The sequence below is a fragment of the Hyla sarda genome, chromosome 5 (genome assembly GCF_029499605.1).
Source record: "Hyla sarda isolate aHylSar1 chromosome 5, aHylSar1.hap1, whole genome shotgun sequence".
Classification (NCBI taxonomy): Eukaryota; Metazoa; Chordata; class Amphibia; order Anura; family Hylidae; genus Hyla; species Hyla sarda.
In genome coordinates, this window is record NC_079193.1 from 380531988 (window position 1) to 380558643 (window position 26656).

Here is a 26656-nt window from a genome sequence, read left to right on the forward strand (position 1 = left end):
GGAGGTTTACAGTAAGTATCCGGCTGCCGCAGCTCAAACTGCCAGCGAGAAACTGTGAACCCCCGCCCGTGCGACTGTACCCTAAAAACACTACACTACACTACACTAACACAAAATAAAATAAAAAGTAAAAAACACTACATATACACATACCCCTACACAGCCCCCCTCCCCAATAAAAATGAAAAACGTCTGGTACGTCACTGTTTCCAAAACGGAGCCTCCAGCTGTTGCAAAACAACTACCCCCAGTATTACCAGACAGCCACTGACTGTCCAGGCATGCTGGGAGTTTTCCAACAGCTGGAGGCCCCCTGTTTGGGAATCACTGGCGTAGAATACTCCTATGTCCACCCCTATGCAAGTCCCTAATTTAGGCCTCAAATGCGCATGGCGCTCTCACTTTGGAGCCCTGTCGTATTTCAAGGCAACAGTTTAGGGCCACATATGGGGTATTGCCGTACTCGGGAGAAATTGTGTTACAAATTTTGGTGGATATTTTCTGCTATTACCCTTTTTAAAAATGTTAAACTTTTGGGAAACCAAGCATTTTAGGAAAAATTATTATTTTTTTTTTACATATGCAAAAGTCGTGAATCACCTGTAGGGTATTAAGGTTTACTTTACCCCTTGTTATGTTCCCCGAGGGGTTTAGTTTCCAAAATGGTATGCCATGTGGTTTATTTATTTATTTATTTATTTTTTTGCTGTTCTTTCACCATAGGGGCTTCCTAAAGGTGACATGCCCCCAAAAACCATTTGTCGCTCTTTCCCTTCTGAGCCCTCTACTGCGCCCGCCGAACACTTTACATAGACATATGACGTATGTGCTTACTCGAGAGAAATTGGGTTTCAAATACAAGTAAAAATTTTCTCCTTTTTACCACTTACAAAAATTAAAAAATTGGGTCTACAAGAACATGCGAGTGTAAAAAATGAAGATTGTGAATTTTCTCCTTCACTTTGCTGCTATTCCTGTGAAACACTTAAAGGGTTAAAACACTGACTGAATGTCATTTTGAATACTTTGGGGGGGGGAACAGTTTTTATAATGGGGTCATTTGTGGGGTATTTCTAATATGAAGACCCTTCAAATCCACTTCAATACTGAACTGGTCACTGAAAAATAGAGTTTGAAAATGTTGTGAAGAATTTGAAAATTGCTGCTGAACTTTGAAGCCCTCTGGTGTCTTCCAAAAGTAAAAACTCATAAATTTTATGATGCAATCATAAAGTGGACATATTCTATATGTGAACCAAAAATGTTTTTATTTGTAATATCCATTTTCCTTTCAAGCAGAGAGCTTCAAAGTTAGAAAAATGCAAATTTTCAATTTTTTCATCAAATTTGGGGATTTTTTTATTAAGAAAGGATGCAAGTTACCTTAAAAATTTACCACCATGTTAAAGTAGAATATGTCACGAAAAAACTATCTCGGAATCAGAATGATAACTAAAAGCACTCCTGAGTTATTAATGTTTAAAGTGACAGTTGTCAGAATTGCAAAAAACGTCCGTGTCCTTAAGGTGAAAAAGGGCTCAGTCCTTAAGGGGTTAAGACAAAAAGAGCCACAAAAAAACTGGGAGCCACAAAACCATTGCGACATTTAAAACAAAAATAACACTGCATATATTGTTTCTTACCTTAATGCTATATATACAGGATCGTGCAGTCAGCTGTCAAACTGTAGAAAAAAAGGACTTTCACTTAACAATGTAAAATATATTTTTGCAAATTAATAGCTAATTAAAATATTTAATTTACCTGGTTAATGGGACTTTTGCTCCTGAACCTCAGTGCTCAGTGTCTGCACATCAGGGCTGTAAGACGTCGCCTTCATTTTCACACAGGCTTGCAAGCTGTCATCTGTGAGGCATGATCGATGTTTGTTTTTAATATAGTTCATGTTGGAGAAGCCCTGCTCACATACATATGTGGAACCGAAGATCGACAGGACTCCAAATGCATACTTTTTCATGTTTATATAAGTGTTGGGGATGGCATTCCATGTTTCGAAGTTTGTCCTGTTTGGGAAGGTTTTCAATATCATTCCATTTATGATTCTGAGCCAGAATGGCCTTCTGACGGGCAACATCCTAAAGAGTAGCGGTCAAGCATTTGAACTTGGACACCCATATATCTTTGTCGGCTATATCGGCCAGTTCCATCTCAAGATCAGGTTGACTTACACCTGCAAATGCAGTCATATTCAATAGGGATGGATCGATCGCCAGGGGAGTGACAGGGAAGGATAATGTGTTTTTTTCCTCTCTGAACTCACAGAATCGTTTCCCAAACGAGCTTTCCATTGCGGTGATTGCAGACTTGAAATATTCGGAATTTATCGTATCATGACTTTGTTTGAACTCTCTCAAAGAGGGAAAGTGAGACAGTGTACCTCTCTGGAAATCTTTGACAAACACTGCCAACTGGCGCTCGAATGCCAAAACCTCCTCCAGCATATGCAGGGCTGTGCCTCCTTTCCCCTGAAGGGTTGTATTTAGCGTGTTTAGATGGGCTGTCATATCAACCATAAAATTTAATTTTTCCAGCCACTCTGGCTTTTTCAGCTCAGCAACGGTGATCTCTTTGCTGGCCAGGAAGGTTTTTACTTCTTCCAAACATGTGAAAAAGCATTTTAGCACCTCGCCTCTGGACAGCCACCAGACCTTGTTGTGGAGCAGGAGGTCAGAATATGTGCTTTCCACCTCATCCAATAGCAAACGAAACTGGCGGTGGTTTAAACCCTTTGCCATTATCTTATTAACAATCTGAATGACCACATCCATCACTTTTGTGCATTCGGGGGGAAATGTTTGAGCACACAATGCCTCTTGCTGCATAATGCAATGAAATGACAGCAGCGTTCTACCCAGCGCCTTCTGCAGTAGAGCCACAAAGCCCTTCTGTGTTCCTCTCATGCTCGGTGCCCCATCAGTAGCCACTGAGACCAGGTGGTTGGTGTTTATTTTTTTAGCACTTAAAAAGTCCTGGACAGCCTTACAGATATCCTCACCCCTTGTTTGGTCTTTTAGTGGTATCAGCTCAATCAGTTCTTCCTGTGGCCCAAAAGAGTTCACATATCGGCAGAACAGCGCTATTTGTTCAATATCACCTTTATCTTTGGACTCATCACAGGCGATGGAGTACGCCACAGCTGAATTAATGTCTTGAATTTGCTGTTTGCTAATGTTTTCTGCCATTTTTAGAGTTCTGTCTTTAACAGTCTTTGCAGAGAGAGGCATGTCTTTGATTTTCCGCACAATTTCATTCTTGTTTTTGAAGTCCATGTATAGATGTTCCGAAATCTTAATGAATGCTTCTTTTATATACTCTCCATCTGTGAACGGCTTCCCGTGCTTGACTATTTCCTGAGCGGCTACAAAACTAGCATATGTTGTGGAATTTGCAGACCTCACCCACTTCTTGAAATTATTTTTGCTCCTATCAACCTTCCTCATAAGTTCTGCAATGGCTTTTCGTCTCTCATCTCCATCTGGATATTTTTCAGCAAAGGCTGCGTGTTTATTCTGGACATGTCTTGCAATATTCGACTTTTTGTTGTTTGCAAATTTCTCACCACATATTAAGCATACTGGTAAACCAGTCTTGTCAGTAGAGAATGCAAATGATTCTGTCCATGTATCATTAAACACTCAACTCAGTTTTCTTCAGAAATTTTTATTTTCTTGCCTTTATCCATGGCTGGCCTACAGGGGTCCAAAACAGGGACGTAATTAGAAATCAGAGGGCCCCATAGCAAAATTTGTTATGCCCAATAATCAATGCCCCAAAATGCCATAGAAAATTAATCAGGGCCCCAGTGTACCATAAATTATCAGTGCCTTATGTAAATAATAATTAATAATGAGGGCCCAATATCATCCTCGTCATTATAAAAATAACTTTTTTGTCACTTTTATTTTTTATTATTTCTTTGTTTGACCCCTCAGAATTACTCTTCCTCATAGAAATAAACGTTAAATTAACAAGTTACCTTTTTTTGTGTGTGTGTTCTTCACTCCCCTTCAAAACAGTGACCAGCGTACATGCCCCCTTTCAATGTAGTGACCACCATACATGCAGTGTGTGGGCCGGGCTCCCCTCCCCCATGCCCCACTTCCATGCCCCCTGAATATGCGGAGACCACCATACATACCCCCTTCAATGCAGTGTGTGGGCCGGGCTTTTTTTTACACTTGCAAAAGGCTTTAATATCAAACATTTTTAGCAAATAATGCAGTGTATTTTTTAATTTTAGTCTGATCCACTGGAAATAACACAGAATACTCTCGCGAAAGAGAATCCAGAAGAAGAAGTAAGTTATCAGCAAAAATTGTTAGTTAGTTTTTTTTTTAATATAGTGTTTTTAAAAGAAAACTTAAAATATCTTTTAACAATTTCAATTATATATTGTATATATATATATATATTATATAACCATTAATATGCAGATCCTTAGCTGTGAGGACCAAATGATCACCCTAAATCTGGTGGAGATTCCAACGTATGTTCCTCCAGAAGATTTCCAAATTTGCCCTTGGAAATCAAGTCAATACTTCAACTGGGATAGAGATGGATGTGCTGACTGAACTCAGCAAAATTAAAGAAAACTTGCAAGTTCAGTTGGCAAAAGTTGATGGTATGATTACCATGTTTCGCAAGTAATTTTTATTTTTTTGTACATTTTTATTTTTTGGTTAGGTTTAATAAATGGGAAGAGCATGTTAAATTCAAAAAGGATTTTTTTTTACAGTTCTTAACTATTTTTTATATTTGTTTCTTTAAAAAAAAAAAAAAGATTTAAAATATAAAAACTGTAATAGGTTAAATAATAAACATTTTCCTGTTTAAACTTTAAATGATGAATTATTTGAGTTAAATTGTAGCTTTTAAAGTAAATTTCTGCCTTTTTTTCTTATAGTCTTGAAACCAAAAATTTGGCATACATAAAGGGCAATTCAAATTAAATTATTGATACTTTTTAAAAATTAACTTGATCCAGAAAGTAAAACAGATTACTAAATGACTTCTCTTTAAAAAACTTAATCCTTCCAATAATTATAAGCTGCTGAAGTTGAGTTGTTCTTTTCTGTCTGACAACAGTGCTCTCTGGTGACATCTCTACTTGTCTAGATAACTGCACAGAGTACAAGAGGTTTGCTATGGGGATTTACTTCTACTATGTACATTTCCCGAGACACGTGTCATCAGAGAGCACTTAAACAGACAAAAACAGCACAAAATAATCAGCTCATAAGTACTGAAAGGATTAAGAATTTTTCATTGAATACATTTTTGAATCTATTTTTATTTCATGATTCTTTTGATATATAAAAAAATTGTTTTTTAAAGGATAACCCCTTTAATGTTTTTGGATAATTATTTTTTTTTTATTTTTTTTGAGAATTATCAATGAATTTCGTTTTATTTAGAGTTTAGAGTTGTTGCACAGATAGTTGAAGTCTAAATATGTGCGACTCTTTTACAACTTTGGATTTAGATGTATTTTATACCCTGATGTTTTATCTATTTTATACTTATACATGCATTGGTGCTTAATTTATCACTAGTAGCTTTTCAGAGTAAAATCACATCTGGCAAAAGTTAGCAAAAATGTCAGACCAAATTGAATCAGGTTTAAGAGTACGTTCTCACGAGCAGATTTTCGCTGCAAATTTAGCTGCGGATCCGCTGGTGAAGGCCCAGCTGTATGCTGGCTTTACATGTGCCTGCTGGTAACGGCAATACGACGCTACGAGCAGACACACTGCAGCGATGTGCGCAGCGTACTCGCACATTGCGGCCGCTCTGAGATAGGCAGAGAGCTCCCGCTGTGTGTGAGTATAATGCGACCCGCACATCACAGTGTGTCTGCTGGTAGTGAACTCGTGTGAACTTACCCTAAATAAAGTCTCATCAGTATTTCAAAAACTATGTGCACAATAGACCAGCCTAATGCTCTATAGTTTGGTCTATATTCATACGGGAAATAGACAGCTTTGATAAATCTCACCCCTTTTTTTTCATAAACATTTAATTTTATACGGTATTAGCCTTTAGCCCACTAAGGACCATCGAATCCCATGAAGTCCATGGGCCACACTAAAAAAGCAATTCATTGCTCGATCATAAAATATACATTTTAGTATGAAAATGGGTTCAATGATGAAAACCACTTTTTTAAATTTTTAAAGAGATGTAACTATATGCAGATTTTTAACAAGACATTAGTATGGCAAGGCCCATGTTCAGGCTGACTACCTGGGATCTAAAAGAGAGACAATCTTCAAGCCACAGCCCAGATGCATTTCATGGATTCTAATTTGAGTAGAAGTTGTGTGCTTTCATTCATGCTACCCACCATTTTATGTCAGATGACCTCGACACATGGATAATGAATAATGTTGACTGGCCAATGCTTTAGCTTCCCTGATGATAAAATTGCTTGGTAAGTGGTTAAAGGACAAATTGGCAGATTTTTTAGGACGGTCAGCTTACCATGCACCTTGTCATTTTTTAGGAATTTTTGTGCCTCACTGTCGGAAAAATCACCTTTTTGGAAAATATAATGATATTTAGCAATACTCAGTACCTGTAAGCCCCCTTGCTGTCTTATATTTCTCCTATCTATCTAGCGATTGATCTATCTCATATCTATCTATCTATGTATTTCTAAATGTATGTAGAAAATGGAGGATGGAGTCCAGTTCAGTTGCAAATAAAATCCAATTTATTAGTAGACAAATGCAGGAACACAAGGGTTACGCGTTTCAAGCGCTACAAGCACTCTTAGTCATGACTAAGAGCGCTTGTAGAGCTTGAAACGTGTAACCCTTGTGTTCCTGCATTTGTCTACTAATAAATTGGATTTTATTTGCAACTGAGCTGGACTCCATCCTCCATTTTCTACATTCTCTGCGGCGTTGTCCAGCGCCAGGAGTCCGTGCTCCATCTGTCCGGGCGGAGTGAGCTGGTTGGACTGTCTTTTGTTTCCTTCATTTCTAAATTTATATATCAATCTATCTCAAATCTTTCTATATCCTATCTATCTATCTATCTATCTATCTATAAAACACAAATAGATGCAGCACACCACAGCTTGAAAATCACGGTGCAAGGTTTATTCCATAGTGTATTCCAATAGACAACGTTTCACCAGCCTCACGCTGGACTTCGCACTGTAGACATAAGGACGGAGTACTTTATCAAGGAACATGGAAAGATGACTAGTTATTGAATTGGTTCCCGAAACAATCAGGCGTCCTAGTGGGTCTATTATGGACTTATGAATCTTCGGAAGAAGATACAGTACCGGCGTAATCGGGTGTGTTACAGTTAGAAAATTAAAGATGGGTTTATCAATCAAACCAGCCTCCAATGCCTTTTGAAGTACTATTTTGATTCCCCTCTCGATGTTCCACCTAGGGTCAACAGCTGATTTCATATATGTGACCCCATCATTCAGTTGTTTGTCTGCTTCTCTCAAGTATTTAGATCTGTCCATAACCACAATTGCCTCGCGAAACACGAATCAATCAGCACCGGTACACGATACGAAAAAAGAAACAGGACTTACCAGTCCCGAAACATTTTCTTGATGCCGGCCATGGGGGAAAAGATTTGAAATTCATGTTGGTTGATCATGTCCCCCCTCTAAAAAGAGGTGGAGATCTGGTGAATCTACTTAAAAAGAAAGAACTTAAATGGATTTTTCAACTTCAGATCCTCAAACCTGAGGGACTGAATGTCGACTTCAAAATAACCCATGCTATATGTAACGCCTGATACCTGTGTGTTCGATGATACATCCTATTCCGTGTAAAAAGTGTTTATGATTTACTTTTATTAGATTACACTAATTTTTCCCTTGTGTGTTTGTCTCGTTCCAGGTCCGGCACGGTGACCTAATCAGGTCTCCATCCACCATTTCATTTTCATGACCTCCATTCTCACTTTTTTTCACCACTTTTATTCTATGTTCTTTCTTTTTCTCCCTTCAGTTTGTTTACTGCTCTACTCTTTACTCCTTAACTCGGGACCAGTAAGTGAATTTCGGAACCGGCAGAATGATGCTGATGGACCATGGGTAGTTGGATGCTGCGGACGGGCTCTACTAATACAAGGTACATTTGCTCTCCATATCAGGAACCTGTGCCTTTCCCGATATATCATGCTCTTCAGGCTGGCAATTTGGGGTTACTGTCTGGGGTGACACCCCCGATGAAAGGGGGAAGTCTCACCTGATGACGAGGCACATTGGATTCGCTGGGAGAAGCATTTACAGCACAGAAAGTAGTTGGAGCCTTAAACTGTCCACTTTCCAGCATCCAAGATGGTGGAGCTCAGGGCGCAGGTGCGCAGGCGCGAGCTCCGTTACCTACTAAGTAGGCGCCAAACATCGAAAGAAGGGCCTGCCCATATACGAGATGGTCCGATACGTACCACAAGCATCCTACGCATGCACAAGGCTGGAATTCACGGGCCCGAGAACCGGAAGTTCGGGTCTAGACACCGGAAGTTGTAATGCCCGGTGAGAACGCCGAACACTAATCGCTTTACTTGTTTACAATGTTCTATGTGGATGGATTCCTGAGACGTGGGTCTCCTGCCTTGACCTGGAGGTACAAACCTGCCTACAGAAATTGCACTGACACGCTGTGACTCCGCGTCATATCGGGTCGGTCCCGGCATGTATCTGAAGCCGGGACCCGGGACAAAGTTAAACACCAGTCATCTAAAATGAAAGTAAAACCTTCCCAGTTGCTCAGTGGGGCTGATCAGGACCACCGCAGTGAAAATGCGGTGTCCGATCAGCTGGAAGGTGGGCAGAGGTCCTCTTACCTTCCTCCGGCGATTTATTGCTCCAAGCCTGAGATTCAGGCTTGAGCAATCGAAGGCCGATAACACTGATCACTGCAAAGCTATGGCTTTGCAGTGAACAGTGTATAAGATCAGTGTGTGCAGTGTTTTAGCTCCCTATGGGAACTATAACACTGCAAAAAGACAGTGTAAAAAAAAAAAAAGTTAATAAATGTGATTTAACCCTTTCCTTAATAAAAGTTCACATCACCCCCCTTTTCCCATAAAAAAACACCATGTAAATAAAAATAAATATAAGCATATGTGGTATGACGGCATGCATAAATGTCCGAACTATAAAAATATAACATTAATTAAACCACACGGTCAATGGCTTACGCGCAAAAAAATAACGTATTTTGGGTTGCTTTTTATGTCATGAAAAAATGAATAAAAAGCGATCAAAAAGTCCGATCAATAAAAAAAATGGTACCGCTAGAAACTTCACTCACGGCGCAAACTATGAGCCCTCATACCGCCCAATACGCAGAAAATAAAAAAGTTATAGGAGTCAGAAGATGACAATTTTAAACGTATCAATCTTCCTGCATGTAGTTATGATTTTTTTTCAGAAGTACGACAAAATCAAACCTATATAAGTAGGGTATCATTTTAGTCATATGGACCTACAGAATAATGATAAGGTGTAATTTTTACCGAAATATGCACTGCGTAGAAACAGAAAGTTACAAAATGGCATTTTTCTTCAATTTTTTTTTCGTTTCGCAGTAGATTTTTGGGTAAAATGACTGATGTCACTGCAAAGTAGAATTGGTGGCGCAAAAAATAAGCCATCATATGGATTTTTAGGTGCAAAATTGAAAGGGTTAGGATTTTTAAAAGGTGAGAAGGAAAAAATGAAAGTGCAAAAACCGAAAAACCCTGCATCCTTAAGGGGTTAAGGTTTCTTTTGCACCATGTAACCTAAGTACATGTGTCCTGTCTTTTTAATTTTCATGGTTAATTTCTGATGTTAAAACCATGTCATTTAACCATAATATTTTTTTTTTCTTTTAAAGATTGTTGCCTTTAGATCGCTGCCTTCCATTTCATACTGTTGCGTCGCCTTGATGTAACTCTGCGTTACTGCGTAACTGCGTTTTTGCATTTCCTTACGGATCTTATCTGCTTTCCTTGATTTACGGTATTTATATTGCTCAATTTTTAGTAAGCCAAAATTTTGACAATGATTTGTTGCTTTTTACATTGTACATCATGATGTATGTTATTTTTTCACAGTTGTGCTTACAAACTACAGAACTTACGCTATTGCTTCATCACTGTAACTAATATTATTTTTCGAAAAGAAGTATCCCTTTTTTTTACATATTTAATAGGTCATTTTTGAATAAATTGTTTAACAAAAGTTTGCAAAATTTGCTATTAACTTATGATTTGTTAAATTCAAAAGCTTTGTGTCACGATTCGGCTTGGCAGGAGGTGGATCCTCTGTGCCAGAGAGGGATAGGCGTGGACCGTGCTAGTGGACCGGTTCTAAGCTGCTACTGGTTTTCACCAGAGCCCGCCGCAAAGCGGGATGGTCTTGCAGCGGCGGTAGCAACCAGGTCGTATCCACTAGCAACGGCTCAACCTCTCTGACTGCTGAAGATAGGCGCGGTACAAGGGAGTAGACAAGAGCAAGGTCGGACGTAGCAGATGGTCGGGGCAGGCAGCAAGGATCGTAGTCAATATGGCAATAGCAGGAGGTCAAGTACACAGTATGGACAAACACAGTAAACGCTTTCTCTAGGCACTAAGGCAACAAGATCCGGCAAGGGAGTGCAGGGGCAGTGATCAGATATAGCCAGGGAGCAGGTGGAAGCCAATTAAGCTAATTGGGCCAGGCACCAATCATTGGTGCACTGGCCCTTTAAGTCTCAGAGAGCTGGCGCGCACGCGCCCTAGAGAGCGGAGCCGTGCGCGCCAGCACATGACAGCAGGGGACCGGGACGGGTAAGTGACTTGGGATGCGATTCGCGAGCGGGCGCGTCCCGCTGTGTGAATCGCATCCCCGACGGCCATGTCAGAGCAGCGCTCCCGGTCAGCGGGACTGACCGGGGCGCTGCAGGGAGAGAGACGCCGTGAGCGCTCCGGGGAGGAGCGGGGACCCGGAGCGCTCGGCGTAACAGTACCCCCCCCTTAGGTCTCCCCCTTTCTTTGTGCGGTAACTGCTTCCCATGGGATGAGGACACCGGGAATGATTGAAGGGTTTCCTCAAAGGCAGGCCGTAGAACAGGAGTGGGAATGGGGAGGGAGGGCAGAGGGTGAAGCTTGGCACGGGGCAGGATGACACCAGGACGGGGGCCATGAGGATGCACTGAGGCTTGCCTGACGGGACTGGGAGGGAGGGAGAGGCATTTCTTGTGACAAGCAGGGCCCCAATTCTTGATCTCCCCGGTGGTCCAGTCAAGGGTGGGAGAATGAAGCCGGAGCCATGGCAGACCGAGGAGGACCTCAGAGGTACAGTTGGGAAGGACGAAGAACTCAATGACTTCGTGATGGGGTCCAATACACATCAGGAGGGGTTCTGTGCGGTAACGCACGGTGCAATCCAACCTGACTCCGTTGACCGCGGAAATGTAGAGCGGCTTGACGAGACGGGTCACCGGGATGCGGAATTTATTCACCAAAGAATCCAGAATAAAATTCCCAGAGGCACCAGAGTCCAAGCAGGCCACGGCTGAGAGGGAGGAGTTGGCTGAAGGAGAAATCCGCACGGGCACCGTGAGACGTGGAGAAGCAGACTTTGAACCAAGAGACGCCACACCCACGAGAGCTGGGTGCGTGCGTGCGTTTCCCAGACGTGGAGGACGAATAGGGCAATCCACCAAGAAATGTTCGGTACTGGCACAGTACAGACAAAGATTTTCTTCCCTACGGCGATTCCTCTCTTCCTGGGTCAGGCGAGACCGATCCACTTGCATGGCCTCCTCGGCGGGAGGCCCAGGCGTAGATTGCAACGGAGACTGTGGGAGAGGTGCCCAGAGATTGAAGTCTTTTTCCTGGCGGAGCTCTTGATGTCTCTCAGAAAAACGCATGTCAATGCGGGTGGCCAAATGGATAAGTTCTTGCAGGTTGGCAGGAATCTCTCGTGCGGCCAGCACATCCTTGATGCGACTGGATAGGCCTTTTTTAAAGGTCGCGCAGAGAGCCTCGTTATTCCATGATAATTCGGAAGCAAGAGTACGAAATTGGATGGCGTACTCGCCCACTGAAGAATTACCCTGGGCCAGGTTCAGCAGGGCAGTCTCGGCAGAAGAAGCTCGGGCAGGCTCCTCGAAGACACTACGGACCTCAGCGAAGAAGGACTGGACTGTGGCTGTGGCAGGATCATTGCGGTCCCAGAGCGGTGTGGCCCAAGACAAGGCCTTTCCTGAAAGAAGGCTCACTACGAACGCCACCTTAGACCGTTCTGTAGGAAACAAGTCCGACAACATCTCCATATGCAGGGAACATTGAGACAAAAATCCACGGCAGAGTCTAGAGTCCCCATCAAATTTGTCCGGCAGGGACAAGCGGAGGCTAGGAGCGGCCACTCGCTGCGGAGGAGGTGCAGGAGCTGGTGGAGGAGATGGTAGCTGCGACTGAAGTTGCTGCACCATGGTGGACACTTCCGACAGCTGGTGACTTAGATGGGCGATCTGTCGGGATTGCTGGGCGACCACCGTGGTGAGGTCAGAGACAGCTGGCAGGGGAACCTCAGCGGGATCCATGGCCGGATCTACTGTCACGATGCCGGCTGGCAGGAGGTGGATCCTCTGTGCCAGAGAGGGATTGGCGTGGACCGTGCTAGTGGACCGGTTCTAAGCTGCTACTGGTTTTCACCAGAGCCCGCCGCAAAGCGGGATGGTCTTGCAGCGGCGGTAGCAACCAGGTCGTATCCACTAGCAACGGCTCAACCTCTCTGACTGCTGAAGATAGGCGCGGTACAAGGGAGTAGACAAGAGCACGGTCGGACGTAGCAGAAGGTCGGGGCAGGCAGCAAGGATCGTAGTCAATATGGCAATAGCAGGAGGTCAAGTACACAGTATGGACAAACACAGTAAACGCTTTCTCTAGGCACTAAGGCAACAAGATCCGGCAAGGGAGTGCAGGGGCAGTGATCAGATATAGCCAGGGAGCAGGTGGAAGCCAATTAAGCTAATTGGGCCAGGCACCAATCATTGGTGCACTGGCCCTTTAAGTCTCAGAGAGCTGGCGCGCGCGCGCCCTAGAGAGCGGAGCCGCGCGCGCCAGCACATGACAGCAGGGGACCGGGACGGGTAAGTGACTTGGGATGCGATTCGCGAGCGGGCGCGTCCCGCTGTGCGAATCGCATCCCCGACGGCCATGTCAGAGCAGCGCTCCCGGTCAGCGGGACTGACCGGGGCGCTGCAGGGAGAGAGACGCCGTGAGCGCTCCGGGGAGGAGCGGGGACCCGGAGCGCTCGGCGTAACACTTTGCTTTAGTGTAATTTTATATGTTAAATCTTCCTCAGGTGCTAGTTTTTAAAATTGATTGATAAACTACTTGTATTAGAATTTTTTAAGCTTCCCTGTACTTTTTAGTCTTTGTATTATTTATTTTTTTTTTTTTAATTTTTGGTGAAGATATTAGTAAAGATTTTTCTATGAAATTTAAAGTGATTCATTTTGATCAATCCACATTAAACCCTTAACGACGCAGGATGTAAATGTACGTCCTGGTGAGCTGGTACTTAACGCACCAGGATTTACATTTACATCCTAGACATAACCACGGGCATCGGAGCGATGCCCGGATCATGCGCGGCAGGTCCCGGCTGCTAATCGCAGCCAGGGACCCGCCGGTAATGGCGGACATCTGCGATCGCGCGGATGTCCGCCATTAACCCCTCAGATACCGTGATCAATACAGATCACGGCGTCTGCAGCATTGCGGACACTAAAATGGATGATCATCCAGAACAGCAGACGGAGGTCCCCTCACCTGGCTCCGCTGCCTTCCAGGGGTCTTCTGCTCTGGTCTGCGATCGAGCAGACGAGAGCAGATGACCAATAATACTGATCAGTGCTATGTCCTATGCATAGCACTGAACAGTATTAGCAATCAAAGGATTGCTATAAATTGTCCCCTATGGGGACTATTAAAGTGTAAAGCTAAAAGTTATAAAAGTTTGGTATCGCCGTGTGTGTAAATATCTTAACTATTAAAATAAAATGTTAATGATACCGTACGGTGAACGGCGTGAACGTAAAAAAAAGAAAAATTCCAAAATAGCTGCTTTTTAAAAACATTTTATTTCCATAAAAATTTATAAAAAAATTTATTAAAAGTTTTATATAAGCAAATATGGTATCAATAAAAAGTACAGATCACGGCGCCAAAAATTTGCCCTCATTCCGCCGCTAATACGAAAAAAGTTATAGGTTTTCAAAATAGAGGGATTTTAAACGTACTAATTTGGATAAATAGAAAAGTATGTTATCATGGGTATCATTTTAATCGCATTGACCCAAAGAATAAAGAACACGTTGTTTTTACCGTAAATTGTACGGCGTGAAAACTAAACCTTTGAAAATTTGCAAAATTGCGGTTTTCTTTTTAATTTCCCCACACCAATAATATTTTTTGGGTTGCGCCATACATTTTATGGTAAAATGAGTGATGGCATTACAATGGACAACTCGTAGTCCAAAAAACAAGCCCTCATACTAGTGTGTGGATGAAAATATAAAAGTTATGATTTTTTGAAGGCGAGGAGGAAAAAATGAAAACGTAAAAATAAAATTGTCTGAGTCCTTATGGCCCAAATGGGCTGAGTGCCTCAATTATGTAGAATATATTGTCATTTCATTTTTAAATTTGAAAAACTTTAATGCCAGTTTTAGACAAATAGTTAAAATTAAATAAATACAATCTGTAATTTAAGGATTTTAAATATAAAGGACATCTGTGTTGCCTGGCTTTATCATAGTTCTGTGCCTTTGCCTGGCTAAATAAACAAATTAAACTCTAACACACCTTCATACGTTCCCCTGTTAGTCTATTAACAGCCTCACTGCTGACATCCTCATGCAAATTACTGTGGACGTGTACGTCACTGAGCCAATGGTGTTTTACTGGCTGCAGCAATGTCCCGCCTCTGCCAGTGATAGGGTAAGCGCACTCTCATGTAAGGCGCTTGTGCGGTCTCCTTAGATTAAAGTCTAGCAACATCCGAAGTGGAACATTGTTGTGACTGGTGATACGCCAACTGCTCTGTGATGTCCCCGTCCCCAGGAAGTATCCTGAGGATGTCAGTGCTGGACCGTGATCCCCTTAGAAAAACAATGGGGTAACATAGGAGGGTAATGTTAATTTTAGGAGGATTAATTTTGCAGTGCCGTAAAGAGCAAGACTCCTGATGTCTTTTCGATTTGTGATTACATTTTTTATAAATTTTTACAAATATACACCACAAAGTAGAAAGGGCATATTTATTAATTTAATAATGTTTGATAATTAATTTATTTGTCATATCTCTGTGTTAACTTTTTTTTTTTAGCTTTTTTTAGTTTAAATTTAGCTATTTATCACTTTAGATATTCATGTCTACTGTGACTTCTTCTGAAGATGAGGTACCTTCACAAGCCAGTACCTCCCAGGAGACAACAAACTAACCAATACGGAAGCGTCGGGGTTACCACATATCATGTAAGGGGCTCTGGCTGGCTTCTTACATGACAGTGGGTTCAGCCTATCACAGGCCAGGGCAGGACATCGCTGCGGCCGGTGATACGCCGACGGCTCTGCGACGTCCCCGTCCCCAGGAAGTTGAACGAGGTTGGCACCATTGGACCGTGAGGCCGATACCGGACCAACAGGGGGAAGGAAGGTATGTTAAAGTTTATTTTGTTTATTTTTGAGGCCCGGGCACAGTAATATATAAATGTCTAGCACTACAGTTGTCCTTTAAGTGTATGGAATAAAATATGGCTTTAAATACAAACAGCAGTAAATGCAATTGGTGTTGATCAGCGCAGTGTTGGAATAAAAAAAAAACAGATTTACGTAGTATGGTCAAAACAAAGATGACACTAATAGCTAAATACAGTAAAGCGACAGGAGGAGGTCCAAGTATTCCAGTAACACTTTCTGACGTTGAAGAAAAGATTGCCAGCACTTATCAAAGAGTACATATAGAAGGAATTGGGCATATGGATACATTTGCCTTGGCAAGACAGTCAGGTATTATTATAATTTCAAGGACTGTATTTTTAATAATTATTTTACTATGACTAGATGCATTATCAATGTGCTTTAATTTTTGAATGAGAAAAGTTAATTATGTTTATTTTCTTCTCACACAGAAAATACAGAGACAGAGGTTGAAATAGATTTTCCAGTGGAGACACCAGCACCGAGTCCACAAATAGACAGGCCTCAGTCTCCTGCACCGCAAAAGTCTTAACAATTTGGTGTCTGTGGTCTCTAAATTAAACAATGTGGTTGACCATTTGGAAAAATTAGATTCAACTGTTGGTTATGGTTTTCAACAAAATTTTGAAGTAAGTAGTAAAATGGCTGACACATTATCCAAATTAGTTGACATTCTTTCCTCTAGCTTGTGTAGACAGGTTTCAGGCTCTGTTGTGCCAGTTAGCTCTTCCGTGGAAGAGCCAAACTTGCTAGATTCAGACACTACTACAATCCCTAATACTAGCACTTTTTGTGAATTCACAGAAAAAAGTTAGTCCTGGTTACATTTAAGTCCCAGTGAAAGAGAGTCATCTGTGTTAAGTTTATTTGTTGAAAGACCCACTCAGTCACCAAACCGACCTATTGTCATTGATGATGAGGTGTCTGTTTAAAAATATGTAAAAACAAATACCAAATCTTATGATTCTAAGACTAAAAAAAGAATATTCATCATCTCAATTCTTAATGGATATAAAAGATAGGCTTAGTAACACCACTAGTTCTGTTCCACTAAAGAAGAGGATGCGTAAGTCTTGATTTTTTCTTTTGCCATCTTTAAGTCCTCTCTTTGTTTACATATTTGTAATGATTGTATTTTCTTTAAGAAAAATCTGGAAAGAAATAAAGTAAAACTTTCACTTCTTTGCTCCTGCAGTATACCCAGGTACTGTGGAATACTGCTGGTGACTCAGATTCAGATGATCCCTACCTTTGGCGGATCCGCCCGGCCGTTCGCCCGCAATGCTAATTTTAAGATAACTGGGGTTTTTGTGTGTCTAACTTTCTGACTATTGACTTCAGCGCAGCCCAACCACAGCGCCGCCCGCTTATGAATATTCATCCCCCCTCCCTCCAGTTAAGAGCGGCGAAGAGAGGGAGAGCTGAAGGGAGGGTGGCTATTTATTCATAAGCAGGCGGTGAGGCGGGCGGGCGTCACTGACTTCAGTTCCAGTTAAGCACGCAGAAATCCCGCCTGCTCCTGTTACAGCTTTATTTACAGTTATATTAAAAGCTTGATTTCGGATGAATGGACGGGTGGATCAGCCAAAGGTAGTGATCGTCAGAATCTGAGTCTCACCCACTATCCAACAGTATCTGGGGATAGTGCAAATGAAAATAAGTGCCATTTTTCAGTTTGATTATCAGAATCTGGAGCAAGCTTTTTGGATTTTTTGTAGGTAAAATGTTAGGTACAAAATCTTGATTAAATTACCTGGCTTTTCATTTAATGTAACAATTTTAAATACATTTTACAAAGAATAGTGACAAAGATGTCTGATCACGTTTGGACCACGGCTGGCAACACCCTCGATCTACCTCCACCAACCCGCATTATATGCATGGCTAAATTAGCATTTTCTAGATCCTTTGATTTTATTTAAATACAAGATGCTCATATTATGCTTAAACCTCTTTTACTTTAGCGCAGCAGCAAAAGATTTAAATGTAGTGATAATGCAGAAAAAACTTTAACAATAAGAAATGGCACAGCCAAACATGCTGCCCTGTACAGTGACCAATCAGTGCATAGTCCCAGTTATAACAGTGACAGTTGACAGCATCACTTCCTCTTCTTTTGCTGCTCAGCAGTACATTCAGATTCAGTATTGAATTGCTCCCTATTGTTTTTATAAAAAATCTAATTTATTCATTATTTTATACATATTTTCATAAAATGTATTATTTAATTTATTTATTTTATTCATTGTAAAAAGTCATATATATTACTTTCTTATATATTTCTATATATTTGTATTTATCCTCCATTTTCCCATCATATTTCTCCCCCTTTCCCCCCCCCCCCTATTTTCTTCCCTTTCCGTTCATTAATCATACATATTCCTTATACCATTATCTACTACTATTTAAAACAGCAGTCCTATAATCTATTATTTACATCATTTTTATCTCCATTGCTTCCGTTCAATATTTTCTCCCTCTATTGCCAGTATTTAACCCATTGATTCATAATTTATACTTTACCTGTCTCTCCGGATCCTCCGTTGATCCGTTCCTCCATCGCAATATCTTCTCAGCATCTTCATTATTTCTCCTGCATCACGGTGGCCATCTTATTCCTTCTTCTTACTAACGCTAGTCTCGGAGAGTGCAGTGTGGTGATCACCTGACTCACATCACGAGCGGGATCCCTGTCAGCACCAATACAACAGAATCCTGTCAGAGCGTCGGCACACCGCTACTACGGCTATATTACCAACGAACTTGCGCATATTTATATAATATTATTATTTCATATTATTTCAACTTATTTTCCTTCCAGTTAGGAATATTTAATCTCATAAGCTAGTTTTTATTACATTTTAATTACCCCCCTTTCAGTCAGTTCACTGTCTCTGACTGACAGAAGCATTCCATATTTACAAAAAAAAATTCCTCATAAAGAATTTTGCTTTTGTTATAAAACATATTAATATTTCACTATGGATATTTCTACTGACAACAGAAATATCTTGGATACTGATAACAATGACCATTTAAAATCGTTAGTGGATGATTCAGTGTCTAAGGCAGTTCAATCTGCTGTTTCTATATTACAGGAAAGTATTAATAAAACACTTTCTATGGCCCTCTCCCGTCCTGGTCCCTCTAATATTAATACTGGCCCTTCTGGTTCTACCACGCCCTCGGTCGGAGATATATTGGTCTCCTGAGACATCAATAACCAAAATGGCTAAAGGATTTCATATCCCAAAAAAGGCTTCCGCTAAACGCCATCACACCACAGACGGCAAAGCCTCCCCCAAAAAATCCTCTAAAGGGGCACGCCAAGATTTACCTCTTACTAAAAGACCGAAATCTGGTCACCATACTGGTGTTTCATCAAAACACCCCTTACCCTCTGTCCAGGAGGAGGAAATTTCAAAAAGGGCAAAAAAATCTGCAAAGCGATCAAAACCGGATTCCTATAATGAATCTGATTCTGAGGAATCCGACGCTTCTATTTATTGTGGTGATATCATAGTCGAATCTGACTATTCTTCTGAGGAGAGTGGTGAATTAATTGAAGACCCTGATAAAAGTCTGGATAAACCCACCAGAAATAAAATGAAGGCTGAATGTCCCAGACCGACACTGCCTCATAATTCCGCTCTTACCCCAGGGCTTGATTCAGTACTTCCCTGGCCGATCCCTTCCCAATAGACAAAATGTCAAAGGCTCATACCATACTACCCAACCCTACACTGCTGTACCAACAAACCCAACATCGTTTCTCTCCTATCGTGCCAGGCCCTGGAGGACTAGAGGACAGAGCAGTACCCCGAGCAAGAACATCTACAGGTAAGTCTCCCACCTTCTTTTCCAGATCTCCCATTAGGTGGAAGAATCACACATTTTTTGAGAAATTGGACTATGATTACTTCCGACTCATGGATCCTAAATACTGTATCAGGCTTTCTAATCGAACTTGTTTCCCAACCAATTCAATATTTTCTTCTTCATCCCATTCAATTCTCAAGAGGATCAAAATCTGATCAACTTAGAAGTAAAAGAACCTATCTTAAATAAAGCTATCATACCCGTTCCTTTAAATTCTCCAGGCTTTCTCAGCAATTTATTTCTAGTAAAAAAAGAAAGACGGAGGTCACAGACCAGTGATCGACCTAAAACTACTCAACAATTTTGTTGTGTACAGACACTTCAATATGGAAGGTATCCATCTCTTAAGAGACATACTATTACAAAACGATTGGTTGATCAAGATAGACATATACCTAACTGTTCCTATCCATCCTTCTTCTCAAATATTCCTTCATTTTCTATGGAACAACCAAAAATGGCAATTCACCTGCCTCCCTTTCGGCCTTGCATCAGCTCCATGGTGCTTCACAAAGCTCTTAAAACCAATTGTCGCACTCCTCAGAAGTCGTGGAGTACGACTCATCATTTGTCTAGATGACCTTCTTATGGCTCAATCCAAAACTCTCCTTCTCTCCCACAGAGATTGGACTTTCTCTCCTAAACGATCTAGGATTTCTCATCAATCTCAAAAAATCCGTTCTCCATCCCTCTCAAGAGTTGGAATTCCTCGGATATATGCTCAACACTCAATCGGCCACTTTGAGTCTTCCACCCAGAAGATTGAAAAGAGAGATTGCAAAGAGATTCTCCAAATTCTTCACAAGGATCTTATTTCTCTACAAACTCTTTACGCGTTTCCTCCTTTCAATCTTATTCCTCGCCTACTTCTTCAGACCTCGCTTTGGAAATAGACTATCATCCTCATCACTCTCTGGTGGCCAACTCAATATATGTTCCATCAGCTTCTACATCTTTTAATAGATTACCCTAGAATTCTCCCTTCCTCTCCAGATCTCCTCCAGGACCCTCTTGGCAACTTTCATCTACTGATCTTATCAGATCAACTAATTCTAGTTGCTTGGTTGATTTCAGGTCTTCCAGACCAATCTCATCTTTTTCTCTCACAACTAGAGAACTCCTTTCAGATGCTTGGGCTCCAGGCACCAGATCTGCTTACAGATCAGCCTGGAAAATTTGGCTTCATTGGTGCTCTCAATGGGATTTGGATCCCTTACAAATGTCTATCTCAGACATTATAAAGTTCTTATCCGCATCCTTTGATCAAGGTAAAGCTTACAGAACCATCAATCTATATTGTTCTGCTATTTCGGCCAGACACTCTCTTATTGATTCCATACCAGTAGGTAAACATCCTCTAGTATGTAAACTCTTAAAAAGCATACGCTTTCTACGTCCACCCTTACCTAAATACAATTCAACTTGGGATGTCAATCTTGTCCTAAATCTTTTTCTTTCCTGGGAAGAAAATGATTCTCTTTCCCTTAAATTACTCTCATTCAAACTCACGGTTCTCCTTTGTCTTATTTCCCTCAAACGTGTTTTTGACGTTAGAGCTCTGGATATTTCTAGAAGACAATATTCACCTGATGGTGTCCTTTTTTCTGTTTATCGCCGTACAAATACTAACCTACATTCGGTGTTCTACCCAGCCTTTCCACATCAACCCAAACTTTGTGTCGTACGTTGTCTATGAATCCAAAACAGAATCTTTCAGAGTCTCTTCTCCCTCTCAACTTTTGATATCCTTTTGTAAACCACATAATCCAGTTTCTTCCTGCACTCTAGCTAGATGGGTTAAGTCTACTATGGAAATGGCTGGTATTGACGTTTCAAAATTCGGAGCTCTCTACTAGAGGAGCTATGCCTACTAAATTATTGCAATCTGGTGCAACCCTTTCAGATATTCTTAAAGCGGCCAACTGGTCATCTGATTCTACATTTAAAACTTTTTATTTTAAACCTGATTATCATGTCTCTATGATACAACCAGCATAATATGAGCGTCTTGTATTTAAATAAAATTGGAGATTTTCCTATCCTTGGTAAGGAAAATATAGATTTTATTAAAGACAAGACGCGAGTATTATCCCTCCCTATACCCATCCCTATAATGCCTTTATTAGTTTTTTCTGTCATTTCAGCATCTTAGGATGGAAAATCTTCAAAGAATTCCTACTCTTCTCCTGAAGTTCTTCTCATGTTAGTCTTCTTCCTGTTTTGGACTTCCATTTTAAATTGATCCTATTTCGTTTTATCCTTAGCTGCAAAATAAGGGGAAATGATGCTGGCAACTGCCACTGTTATATCTGGGACTATACACTGGTCATCGTACATTTGGCTGCGCCATTCCTTATTGTTCCTTAAAGTTTTTTCTGTATTATCATTACATTTACATCTTTTGCTGCTGAGCTAAAGTAAAAGAGGTTTAAGCATAATACTCGCGTCTTGTCTTTAATCAAATCTATATTTTCCTTCACCAAGGATGGGAAAATCTCAAAGAATTGTTATTATAGAAGGATAAGCAATGTGAAACATCTATGTAGCATTGTTAATGTGTATGGAAAAATTTTACTTAGGCTACTATCCTTAATAAACATTTTTTTTTTGCAGAATATCATTTTGGAAAGATTCGCCTTATTCATTTAACAAGATCTCTAACTATTAACCCCTTAAGGACCGGGGTTTTTTCCATTTTTGCATTTTTGTTTTTTGCTCCTTGCCTTTAAAAAATCATAACTCTTTTAATTTTGCACCTAAAAATCCATATGATGCTTATTTTTTGCGCCACCAATTCTACTTTGTAATGACATCAGTCATTTTGCCCAAAAATCTACGGTGAAACGGAAAAAAAAATCATTGTGCGACAAAATTGAAAAAAAACAAACGCTGTTTTGTAACTTTTGGGGGCTTCCGTTTCTATGTAGTACATTTTTCGGTAAAAATGACACCTTATCTTTATTCTGTAGGTCCATACGATTAAAATGATCCCCTACTTATATAGGTTTGATTTTGTCGGACCTCTGGAAAAAATCATAACTACATGCAGGAAAATTCATACGTTTAAAATTGTCATCTTCTGACCCCTATAACTTTTTTATTTTTCCGTGTATGGGGCGGTATGAGGGTTAATTTTTTGAGCCGTGATCTGAAGTTTTTAACGGTACCATTTTTGCATTGATAGGACTTAATGATCGCTTTTTATTCATTTTTAAATTATATAAAAAGTGACAAAAATGCACTATTTTGGATTTTGGAATTTTTTTGCGCACACGCCATTGACCGAGCGGTTTAATTAATGATATATTTTTATAATTTGGACATTTCCGCACGCGGTGATACCATATATGTTTATTTTTATTTACACTGTGTTTTTTTTTTATTGGAAAAGGGGGGTGATTCAAACTTTTAACAGGGGAGGAGTTAAATTATCTTTATTCACTTTTTTTTTCCACTTTTTTTTTTGCAGTGTTATAGGTCCCATATGGACCTATAACACTGCACACACTGATCTTCATCATTGATCACTGGTTTCTCATAAGAAACCAGTGATCAACGATTCTGCCGCATGAATGCTCATGCCTGGATCTCAGGCACTGAGCAGTCATTCGGTGATCGGACAGCGAGGAGGCAGGTAGGGAGGGCCCTCCCGCTGTCCTGTCAGCTGTTCGGGATGCCGCGATTAGCCGCGGCTATCCCGAACAGCCCGACTGAGCTAGCCTGCAACTTTCACTTTTAGCCGCGCGGCTCAGCTCTGAGCGCGCGGCTAAAGGGTTTAATAGCGCGCGGCGCCGCGATCGGCGCTGCGCGCTATTAGAGGCGGGTCCCTGCTTCACTATGACGCCGGGCCCGCAGTGATATGACGCGGGGTTACTGTGCAACCCCGCGTTATATCAGGAGAGCAGGACCAAGGGCGTACCTGTACGCCCTTGGTCCTTAAAGGGGTAGTCCAGTGGTGAAAAACGTATCCCCTATCCTAAGGATAGGGGATAAGTTTGAGATCGCGGGGGGTTTGACCCCTGGGGCCCCCCGCCATCTCTCTGTACGGGGCCCCGGCTCTCCGCCGAGATAGCGGGTGTCGACCCCCGCACGAGGCGGCGGCCGACACGCCCCCTCAATACATCTCTATGGCAGAGCCGGAGATTGCCGAAGGCAGCGCTTCGGCTCTGCCTTAGAGTTGTATTGAGGGGGCGTGTCGTCCGCCGCTTCGTGCGGAGGTCGACACGCCCCCTTCCCGCGGGCTGTCGGGGCCCCAGCGGTCGGACCCCCCGCGATCTGCAACTTATCCCCTATCCTTAAGATAGGGGATAAGTTGTAAACCACTGAGTCACCACTGGACTACTCCTTTAAGGGGTTAATTAGTGACTTTTTTTCTGAACATATATTTTTATTAGTTTTCAATATTACACAATTAATACATCGTAGGAACATAAACTCTGCCCCCCCATCTTTCATACCATTCCAACTCCTTTCATACTTAACACACTAATATACCCACAGAAAGTGCAGCCTGGAGTGCTGAGGGGTGTGTGTCCAACCAACAGCATATGGCAGTTAAGTGTGAGAGGAGCTATGATTGGATGAGGCTGGACACCCCCCCCCCTCAGCACTCCAGGCTGCACTTTCTGTGTTTGGACCTCGGTCCTAAGTCTGTGTATAATATCGGGGAAAATGTGCTCTTGAGCTTTTTTTAAGCACAAATAAAACATAGAAATTTTTTTTTAAACAAAGTATATTAGAAATATTTTTTATTTACCATAAGGAGTGCAATAGCAAAAATAAATTTTAATGAGAGTTACTCTTTAAGGGATGCCATTACCTGAGATATGTCTGGTGATTCTTGTTTTTTCCAATATCTTGCAATGGCATTCCTTGTTGCTGAAAGAATATGGAAAATTATAGTAGTGTCAATATGTGATGCTTCTTCTAGCCCCAATGATAGTAGTGCCAATCCCGGGCCCCAATGAATATTGGCATTTTCTCCTAATAACTTTAAATCAATAATGCATGGGTCTTTATCCACAGTCCCTGTATCCCTTGGCATTCCCACCAAATTTGTATTAATGATCCTGACTCCATCTTACATCTCCAACATATTGGGGAATTATTTGGGTTGTACTTAACCAACTTCTCCAGGGTTAGGTACCATCTATATAATACCTTACGTGAGGACTCTAAGTATGATACACAGTGTGACACTTTAGTTGGAATTGAAAATATCCTATACCATGATTCATCAGATATACAATACCCCAAGTCTTTTTCCCATTTTTTTTTTTTTTTATAATTTAACTTCTTATAAGGGGTATGTAACTGCAAGGCTTTATATGCTCTGGATATTCCTTTTTAGATTTAAAATATTCATCATATTTCTTGTCTCCTTTATCCTCTCCCTATTTACAAGAGTTTACCCAATGACGCACCTGAAGGTACTTAAAAAAGTCCTTTGATTCTATTCCGTAACGTTAGGAAATAATCTCGAAGAGTAATAATGAAACTTTCTCACTGATTGCTCCCAGAGAGTCAACACCTTTTCTGACCCAATTGGACAAATCCGTTGTTGGGAGTAAGTATTGTATCAATTCCATGGGAACATCACTGAGTTTCAGGGAGCACAAAATCTGATGTTTACAGGCATACTGCCATATTTCCAGGCCTGCCCTTAATGTTAAACTTTTACAATCCAATATTTTGCCTGTCAGTGCTGTTTCCCATAATGTCAGACTCGATAATTAGGCTCTACCTAATTCTGTTTCCATTAAGACCCTGTGCTTATCTGGTTCGTTATGCCATAACTTCTGTACCTGGGAAAGTAAGGTCGCTCGGTGATAAAGCAAAAGGTCTGGACATCCCAAACCTCCTTTCTCTGTGGGGAGACACAATATCTGAGATGCAATCCTCAGTCTCTTATTCTGCCAAATATATCTTGAAATGATCCTTTGTAAAGTTTTAATCACCTGTCTTGGAAATTTAATAGGTAAATTACGAAAAAGATATATAATTTTGGGTAATAGAACCATTTTGGTTATGGCTATCCTCCCCAACCAAGATATCAGCAGTTTATAGTATCCGTTAATATCAATATTCATCTGATGTTTTAATGTTTCTACATTCACACGTATTAGATCCTCTGGGGACGGAGTCAGTTCAATACCCAAATATGTTAAGGATTCTCTTGCCCATATGAAAGGGTATTTTGCTTGTAACTTAGTCTTTATTTCCTCGTTTATTTTTAGGGGGAGTATGATTGATTGATTTAGTGATATTCAGTTTATAATAACTTACTGTACTAAAGCGTAACAGTACCTCTGTTACCGCCTGCAAGGACTGCACTGGGTTTGTACATGAAATAAGGATATCGTCAACGAACAAGCTTATCCGATGGTCGCCCTTTCCCACAGGGATGCCGCCTATCCCCTCCAACTTCCGAATCTACTTAGCCAGCGGCTCTATTTCTAAAGCAAAAAACAGAGGGGACAGGGGGCATCCCCGTCGTGTGCCATTAGAAATCCTAAATTTCCTTGATATTGCTCCTACTGAGCATACTTTAGCAGACGGCACCAAACCTAGAAGAAGGGAAGGCATCTGACCGTGTACCGCTTTCTCTATGATGTTCAACAATCGTCTTGTCCCATCCGTTGATTGGCGTCCTTTTACAAATCCCACCTGGTCCTTATGGACCAGGTTGGGGAAAATTCCCGATAACCTTGCTGCTAATACTTTAGCATATATTTTAATGTCGCCATTCAACAGGGAGATCGGTCTGTAATTTTCTGGATAAGAATGGTCTTTCCCTTCTTTTGGAAGTGTAATTACTGCTGCCTCTAACATTTCCTCTCTTACTATACCAGATCGCATAATTTCATTGAATAAGTTTGTAAGATCTTATAAAATAAATTTATTAGACCATGTGGTCCTGGTGCTTTGGATAGCTTAAGGAGACTGAGATGTTTCATTACTTCTTCCACTGTAAAGGGTACACTTCATTCTAACTTTTCGGTTGCCGTAAGAATTGGCAAGACTAATTTAGAGAGAA